General features: G+C 39.3%; 1 pseudogene across 1 annotated transcript; it reads left to right on the top strand.

Moving 5' to 3' along the window:
• The first annotated feature begins 8,663 nt into the window (after window positions 1–8,663).
• Window positions 8,664–8,870, top strand: LOC308230317 (protein transport protein Sec61 subunit gamma pseudogene; annotated as a pseudogene). The gene has a single exon. The product of its transcript is annotated as a protein transport protein Sec61 subunit gamma pseudogene (transcript).
• Window positions 8,871–9,071: the final 201 nt, after the last annotated feature.

Here is a 9,071-nt window from a genome sequence, read left to right on the forward strand (position 1 = left end):
TTTTTACTAACTTTTTACTCAGAAGATGAGCTTTAAAAAGCAAGGTGATGTAAAATTACGCATTTGAAGTTCATGAGTGACCTTGCTGTGACTGAAAATCAGCAGGATAGAGAAGAGATGGTATTGTGATGTTGTTGAGCCTAAGATAATGTCAAAATGTACCAAATCTGCTTTCAGTTTTCTAACAGCAGAATAAAACTGTATTTTAGTCCATAAGGGTTTATTAGAAAAAAATGGTTTTACATTTGTTAACCAAGTCTTCTATCTCTGCTCAAAGCTGAAGCTTTCCAGTACACCGATAGTTAGGAGTGTGAGAGCAATAGCTTTCTTTAATAAAGCAGCAGTTGAATAATAAATGACTGCATTTTTGTATATATGTAAGAGAGTAAATAAAACTTACACAACTTGTTAGAGAATGCAGAGTGAAAAAGTTAAGACTTCAAGCAAGAGATGAGTTCTGAGGTTACACTTTGAATTAGTGGTGTTTTGTTTAAAGTACTTACTTAGAAAAAGAATAACAATTCAAAGGGTTTTTTTTATTTGTTACTCATTTGGTTTAGAGGTTTTTGGTCAGTTTGTCTGTGAACCAGCAATGAAGAACCGACTCTTTTTGGCTAAAAATGCTGCCAAATTCATCTTGCTCCACAACAGTGAAAAGATAATGGCACAAAGTAGCCCACATTTGTATCTAAGTAGTTTCATCTGAAATAACAAGAGATCCACAAATTATTTTGGAGTTTGAGAAGCTGCTGTAATTAAACATCTGTTAAAAAGCTGTATGTTTAGTTTGAATATTATCCCTTAATATGAACTGTACCACATCCAAGCAGTGATTTTAATAACACATGAAATCTTTAACAAATGAAATCTTTTAAATGTAACACCAAACACATTGCGATCTGCATTATGGCAGTTAGGCATTCTGAAATTATCGAAAAGTTTTGTTAAGGGAAAATAACATGCATTGTGGACTTACAGAAAATTTATATCCTAACTTGAATGCAATTCACAGTTTATTGAGTTGTAGTGCATTCCTCTAAATGTTGACACTTTCTGTGACATACAAAAGTATATTTTACTGATTTCCTTGTTTCCCTGTTACTGAAAAGCACAGAGATGTTTTTGACACTTAAACATATGATCCATTTCAGCTCTTTTTTTTTTTTTTTTTTTAAATTCTTTCATCATGAGGATCAGAAAAGGGCTCCAAGTGAATCATGTGAAACAATCATCCAAAGTTATTAGAGTCGTGAGGAGTGAGCTGCATAATTCCCCTGGTTCATCATCAGAACTGCACGGTCCTCTTTCAAGATCTGGGACATATTATAAGTCACAAATATGTGACAATATTCAGTGCAGTCTGCACTGCTCTCTTCAGTGCACAGGAGCCTCCAAACACATCTCATGTCAGCAATTTGAGTTGGTGACCTATCTTTCTGCTAGTAGCTTGCAGAGAGACCTCATGTTTCTTTCCTGTGAGATGAGAGAGAGAACTGTGCCACTGCCCACCTTCTTCTAGAGGGTTTCAGCTGAACTGTCATTGCTGTCTCAGATGGGGATGTTTTCTCCTGATGACTGATTAGATGAAAATGGATGGGGATATGTCAGATTTACTCACCATTCTCTTATATGCCTATGAAAATGGAAACTAACAGAGTTTTGAAATACTGAGATTTGTGGTAGGGGGATAAATTATTAAAAGAAGTGAAATCTAAATTTGTCTGATTCAAGACCTTCCAACATTTTTCATCAGTTAAGTAATTTAAAACCTCAAAATTAATAGAAAGACTACATTAAAAAGGAATGTAAAGTCCCACATTCTGCTAAAAACATCCCCCGCTGACAAGCAGACAATGAATCTATGCTGCAGACCACGACCCGTCTCAGGGTATCGGTTAGCAGTGCAAAATCCAGCTGGAGCTGCATTACTGCAGTCTGGAAATGGTGTGAGGAGGTGCTGCAGATCTCGCCTATGCCTTCAAAACCAGAAGATGGAGTCAGACGCTCCTCAGAGATGCACAGCAAAAAGACTAAAGACACCAGTGGTCATAAGGTAATGGATATGATGGAAATTGTTCTGGCAATGGGAGAAGCTAGGTGCGGAAAGAGATTACCAAGTGAAGTTATGGCACCTCTGTCCCTGACAATATTCAAAACTTGCTTGGACAACATACTATTGAACCTCAACTGACTTCGTAGCCAGCCTTGCTTTGAGCAGGGCATTGGATCACATGACCTCCAGCAATCTCTCCCAACCTGAATGATCCTGTGATTTCAGGTATGTTCTGCACCCTTCGTTTCCCCTTCCTGTTACAGAAAGAAGTGGGTGAGATGTGCTGGCCTGGGGCACCATTCCACTAGCACTGATACATTTGAAGATCTTTCCATCAGAGTCACAAATGAGGAGTGCAAGGAGCACCCTGAGCTGATACCAGCAAATTAACTTAGCTTCTTTACAGCAATTTACAGTATTTCATTCACTTCTGTGCAACACTGATTGTATTTAACTTTTGCCAGCCAACTCCTACAGGTTATAATCTAGAGTGCCGCTAAGATGATATAGTATGTGCTTTTACTGAGCACCTCCTGTGCCACTTCAGGAGTACTGTCTTATTTATTTTATTGTTGGTTATATTTCTGAAGCATAGAATTTAAATGATAATATCCTTCCGATTAAGTATTTAATTTAAATGTGTTGCCATGTAAAGGGCACTTTCTTAACTGAAATCTATCAGAGACTCCTAATTAATGTTTTCTGTTGTGGGTCTTCTGACATTTGGGAAGGAGAATGAGGAGAAAAAGATTATTAAGAAGAAAGGTTGCTATTTTTTGAAGTAGGACTTAGGAAGAAGAAAGTGAAAAGGTCATTCTCTCTTCTTTTTCATGCTAGTGTTTTACTGTTCACCCTTTTATCCTTTTCCATATACATCTATGTATTCCTTCAACAGTCTTTGCTCTGTGAAGTCAGTACTTTGTTCCTTTGGTCTTCTATAAATAGCACTTAATAAGGATGACTGACAGCATGTGTTCAAGTTGTTAGAGAGCATCACAGCCTGTCTTTTTAGAAAATTTGGATATTTGCCTTCAATTGGCCTTTCTGTGTTTTATATGAACTTTCATCCAGCCAAGCCTTTTGAGAGCCTTTCCAACAAGCAAATCCAGTTGGATTCTTAGTCATTTTTATAGCTTTTTCACTTTCCCAGTGACTTCCAGGTTCCATCATCCTTTTGTACTGAGACGATCAGACACAGATAAAAGATAGAGTGTTTCTAAGTTAGATTTAGTGTTTAAAAGTACCTTTATCTCTGACTTTCACAAAGTAAATTCTCCACAGAATTACTCTTAAATTTTATGGCCACGTATTCCATTTAGGAGCATGTACAAAATAAATAAATAAATAATAGCATTGTAATAGTAGCAGGCAAATTTCTCAACAACCTCTAAATGTAAGGGGAAGAGTCCACAAAAGCAGTGCCAGATAGTTTGGCAACCTGCTAACACAAAGCCAAAATCAAATTCTGAGAACTGTTGTTTACTGCTAAATAATGAAAACTGCTTGAGGTTTAACCAGCTAGTGGTGAGATACCCTTAGTAGAGACAGCATAGAAGCCATCTAGTGCACGGTACCTGTCAGACCTGCCCACCCGGCAGGCCTCAGCTGGGACCAGCAAGCTCTGACAGCATGCTTTGAGTTATTCAAGAGCCATAGTTGAGAGCAAGTTTAAAAGTGAAACTATTTTTTGCCTCAGACCAAAGTGAAGGGCTGATTTCCAGGGACCATTCTGAAGTGATTCCACAGGAATGAACAAAATCTGTTCCTCTAATTTGCCATTTACGGGTGGGGAAGAAAAAGGCTCTCAATCTGTGGTCCTAAGGAAATATTTAGTTTTGGGGGATGCAGGCAATTTTCAGAAGTTTCCACCAACTTGGCACAAGCTTTTCAAGCTGTTTTTCAACTGAGAACTGGCAAAGAGCTGGTTACGGGAAGATCCTGCATGGTGCTTTATGCCAGTCTAACAGCGGCATGCTCTGCCTGTTCTCTATGGGTGTTATGGATCATACTGTAGGTGCTTGTAGCTCTACATCACCCTATATCTAAAACAATCTTCCTGCTCTCTGCTTTCAGTGGAGGGCAAAATGAGGATCCCACAAGGTTTTGCTTTCCCCCCTCCCTTACAAGCGGAAAGCACAACTAGCAATGGATGGAGAATGAGTAGAAATGACTCCTAACCACCGGTAAACAGGAAGGCCTAAGTAAATGTATTTCACTTTATTTTAAATCCTTTAGGGGGAGCATTTTCAGGGAGTCATCAGTGTCAGCTAGAACAAAATGAAGATAAAAGCTTTTCATCCAAAAATTTTCTTCAGTCAGGACAAATCAACAGTATACCAATGAAAAGCCAAAATCATTGCAGCCTTTCTAGAGTTCTGCCTGAGCCCCAAGGACGATGTTTGGTATATCACACAGTTCACAAGGTGTGTCAACTATTGTGGTAAAATTGTCAAGAGAAGAAAGTGAGATAGCTTGAGGTGGAAACCATAAAGACCAGAAACTTCAGTGCAAAAAGATGTGCCAGACTGAAAAGCCAGGAGTAAAAGAGGAGATTGAGGGAGCAGCACCAGAACACAGGAAGCCATGATGGGATCAAAATTTCCTATATATTTCCAAGGATCTCCACTCATTGCCACAATCAACATATACAAGGGAGCAGTTCAGGTGTGTGGGATTAGCAACTATTGTGTAGCCTGAAAAAAAAATGTCAACAGACATTCTAATTACAAAGGAGAATGGTTTTATGCACATGTTAGTAAGTTGATGCATGCACATAGCACTGTATATATGTAGGCATCCATAAACATGCTTTCCATATGGCAATTAATACCTGGCAAATTCCCTGGCAAGACTCCATGATTGGAAAACAGGTTAGCAACCTCTCCCCTGCCCTGGTAATAAAACAAAAAAAAAAGCCACTGTTCTGTATATTTCTGTGCATTCTTTTAAAACACTGCGACTCTTTGTGCAGCCTTTCAGACAAGGAGTAGGAAAATAAACAGGTCTCTGTCTTCCCATTTGTTGGTTTATTTCCCCCGAGTCTTTTAAAAGCCAGAGCCTGATTTAGTAATTAGTGTTTGTTCCTGCGTATCTTGTGCAATTAGCTGAAACAGCAAATTAGGGAATAAGAAACAAACATTAATATAAAACCCAAACATTAATATAACAGAGCATACACCAAATGAGAAATTGATATTGTTGAGTCATTCAAAAATCACACTTTGGTGTAATGATCTAGAATAATTCCAAATATGGATTGTAATTTCCTTTAAAATACAACTCCCTCTTAATAATGTAAGTCTTTATTAAAACAGTTTGTTAAACCTTGGCAAAGACACTATATGGCAGCATCGTTGTGTAAGAATTCCTCGTAGTTTGTAGAAATCTAAGTGAGAACTGGAATGGTTTGTCTCTCAAAATAACTGCTGGTAAAAGTATTAAGAAGCAAAAGGAACAATTTTGACAAGTTTTTTACACCTGTAGAATTCATTGTTTGCAATATTGCCAGGACAGCATTCCTGCCTGCCTGTGAATCTCTGCCTAAATATTTATTTATAAGTGAGGAAGTGCTTTTGCCATGGGATGTTAATTGACATTTCAGTCTTAACCCATTACTCTCATTAAGAAAAACGATAAGCAAAAGCTTGCAATCTTCTCAGTGTTCCTGTCACCTTTCTTGTTATCCATGTTCTTCTTCAAAAGCTTTTTGGCTGAACAGGTGAGCAAATAATACTTTGTGTATGCAGGAAATCAGCATGTTTTCTAATGATTGGCTGCAGAAGCAATGACAATCACTAGCAAGTAGTCCTTTTCTTCAGGAAACTCGATATGAATATCTTCTGAAGGAGGCTAATCTGTTTGAGATTTAATCAAAACTGAAAGCACTTAAGAGTTACAGCATGTAAGAATGAAATCCTTTAAAAGTGAAAAATCTAACCTACAGGAGCACCCCACCATTTCAGCAATTGTATTATGAGATTGCATAAAACTCTGGTTTCCCAGAAATACCACCAGAAAGCCAAATAATGAGATTATTTTATCCATATTGAATATACTTCCATTAAAGTTACCCACAGAATCTGTAGTACACCGGCTGCACTAACAGCAGCACCCAATCACTCAAAGCATAGCAAGTAGAAAACAGAACTTGATGAACAAATAGGTCCTTGAGGATGACAGTTGTTATGTACCTCTCCCGAAGGAGTCATTCCTGGTAAGTGCCAGTGATGGTCAAAACTTGTAGCCTCAGTTTTGTTAGGGAACTACTTTTCAGCTGTGGCAAATTATACACTGTGGGTGTCATCTGGGACTTTTCTAATTCTCTTATGTTTATGGGTTTGGTCCATCTTTTATTCCATAGTAGTCTGCACCTCAAGACATGTGAAAGAGTTAAGAAATATTCTTATTACTGCAAAATAACTGCTTTTTGTGATTGACGTTTTTAACTGCAGTAAGGAGGAGTTTATTATGGGGAAAATTGTATTAAATTATATTCACTCTGACTTCTTTTCCTAGTGTTAGCAGAAATCCTGTTGTTGTTTGCTGCTCTGTACCCCAGTTGGTTTTCTCATTATTAGTTTTTTCACCTGTTCTTAGCATTAAAACCTATGGCAGGTTTTTATTAAGCTAACACTGCAGATAAGAATGCACGTGAAACCTTTCAATACTGCTCAGCAGTTTGCAGTGAAGCGGACTCTTCTTTTTCGTTGATTTGAGTACACTTACTGAATAATTGCATCTGACAAGGTTTTGAAGCTTTGTCAAGTTTTCCTTTGCCTTCTGATTTTGGTTGTTTCTGCTTTGACTTTAAGATGTCCCATGATGTTTGTCACGGGAACTTGGCTGTTTGTTTTAAAGTGACATTCAATACTCTGAAGAAAGAAATGAAGTATGACAAATCTGTAATTGTGTCAATTTTTCTTTTTCCACCCATGAAATAGCTAGACGTGTGCATACCTATCTGTCTTACTCGTGCAGTACTCTATGTCCTGGATTTTTAATAAGACTTCTCTGTAGCTAGTTTAGGAGTCTAGGACTGGGGGCTGGTTTTCCACTTATAAATTAACTTTGTGACTTCTGTAAAGCACTGGGAGTTTTTAATCTAGCAAATGTCAATGACAAGAGAAAAGCTACGGTACAATGAGTGTGAGAACCTTTTCCAGTTTGTCTCATCAGCTTTTCTCTGCCCTTTGGCAGGAGATGCTGTCGCTTCGTGAAAACAACACTGCAGATACTATAGTGCCTGATAAACAAAGGTAATAAGGAAAACTGTAGAGTTCATGCACAACAAGCCAGCTTATGAAGCTAAAATCTGCCCTTAAAAAATGTTTTTAATAGATAAATAATAGCCCTTGGGACTAAGGGCCTCATACTGTTAGGGTTTTTTTGGTCTGAAGGGTTAATAGAGGGTAAATTCAGATTAAATATAAGGAAGAATTTCTTCCCTGTGAGGATGGTGACACTGCCACAGGTTGCCCAGAGAAGCTGTGGCAGCGTTCAAGGCTAGGTTGGACAGAGCTTTGAGAAACCTGGTCTAGTGGAAGGTGTCCCTGATATTTTGATGTCAGAGAAGCGGACGTGTTATCTCCAGCAATGCGCTCACGTCTGGCTCTTAACATCAGGACTGGCCAAATGGACCCAGTTTTGAGCTCAGGCAGAGCAAGACTGGGCTTGCATGGGGGCTTTCCTACACCCTCTGTGTGCATAGCCTGGTGGCAGGGACTCCTGGGGGTCCCTAGGGAAGTGTAGCCTTTGCTGCTTAGCTCATCACCACCCACAAGTTGTTGAGTTCTGGGGTTGGCAGCAATGAGCTGCTGTGTGGCAGGTTCTCCTGCCCCTGACAAGGACCTGGCCAAAGCTGTCAGGATCTTCCCACCACAGGTAGCTCCTGGGAGCACTCCTGTGTGTGCAGCTCTTGTCCCAAACCCAGGTATAAAAAGAGCCTGAGTGCAGCCATGTGCAATTACCATGGCACAGTTTACACACAGGAGGCATTTCCTTGCTAATTACCCGGTACCATTATCAAAGCACCTGATCACCTTTGGCCACAGTTATTATAGCATCGCGGCGTTAATTGTTATTTGTGCCCTTACAGACACTGACAGCACATGCAGATCTCAGCGGCTAGTTTCAGAATTAACACAGTAAGGCTTCGGTTGTGCTTTTAAAGAAAAGAAAAGGCTTAATATAGCAACAGGTGGGCTCACAAGCAAGCAGAGAAACAGCACACCAGGGGAAATGTGCATTTCATATCCGTGTACTGTCACACATGGTAATTGCTGGTTTGGACAAAATGCTCCAGCTCCTTAAAAAGGCATCTGACTTACAAACAACAGTGGTCTGTATATGCTATAGTGTTTTACTAAGTGGCAAGGGAGCTATTTGGATATTTTGATTCTACACTGCTGTGGCAGTCTTTTGACTGCCGTAGCATGACAGTATCCCTAAGGGGATAAAAAAAAGATCTGAAGCAAACAAACAAGGTTGCCAACTGTGAACCACTTTTGCTACCTAGAAAAGATTTTACTTCTCTAATAATAATTTGTTAGACTTCTTCTATGTCTTTGACTTTAAAAAAATCCGATGTGGCCTTGGCCTGACAGCGGTAATCATGGATCAGGTAATGCAATTTGTGGAACCCAGCCATCAGTTTGTAAAAGACTCTGTACGACTTGTTAAAAGATGCACCAAGCCTGACAGGAAAGGGGTCCAGAAGATTGCCATGGCAACAGCAATAGGCTTTGTGATAATGGGATTTATTGGTTTCTTTGTCAAAGTGATCCACATCCCCATCAACAACATCACTGTAGGTGGCTGAATATTCATCATGAAGAACAAGATGTTGTGACATTGCTGCAAAAATTTCACAGCTTTAACTTGTTGGTTTTGGTGGGTTTTTTAGGTTTATAAAAGGTGGAAGCAAGGGCAGGTGGCCTGGGAAGAATACAGGGCTGTTGTCCAGGAAGCTAAGCACCAGGTTAGGAAAGCTAAGGACCAGTTAGAACTAAACTTGGCTAGG

This window comes from Psittacula echo, assembly GCF_963264785.1.
Source record: "Psittacula echo genome assembly, chromosome: 1".
NCBI classification, from domain to species: Eukaryota; Metazoa; Chordata; class Aves; order Psittaciformes; family Psittacidae; genus Psittacula; species Psittacula echo.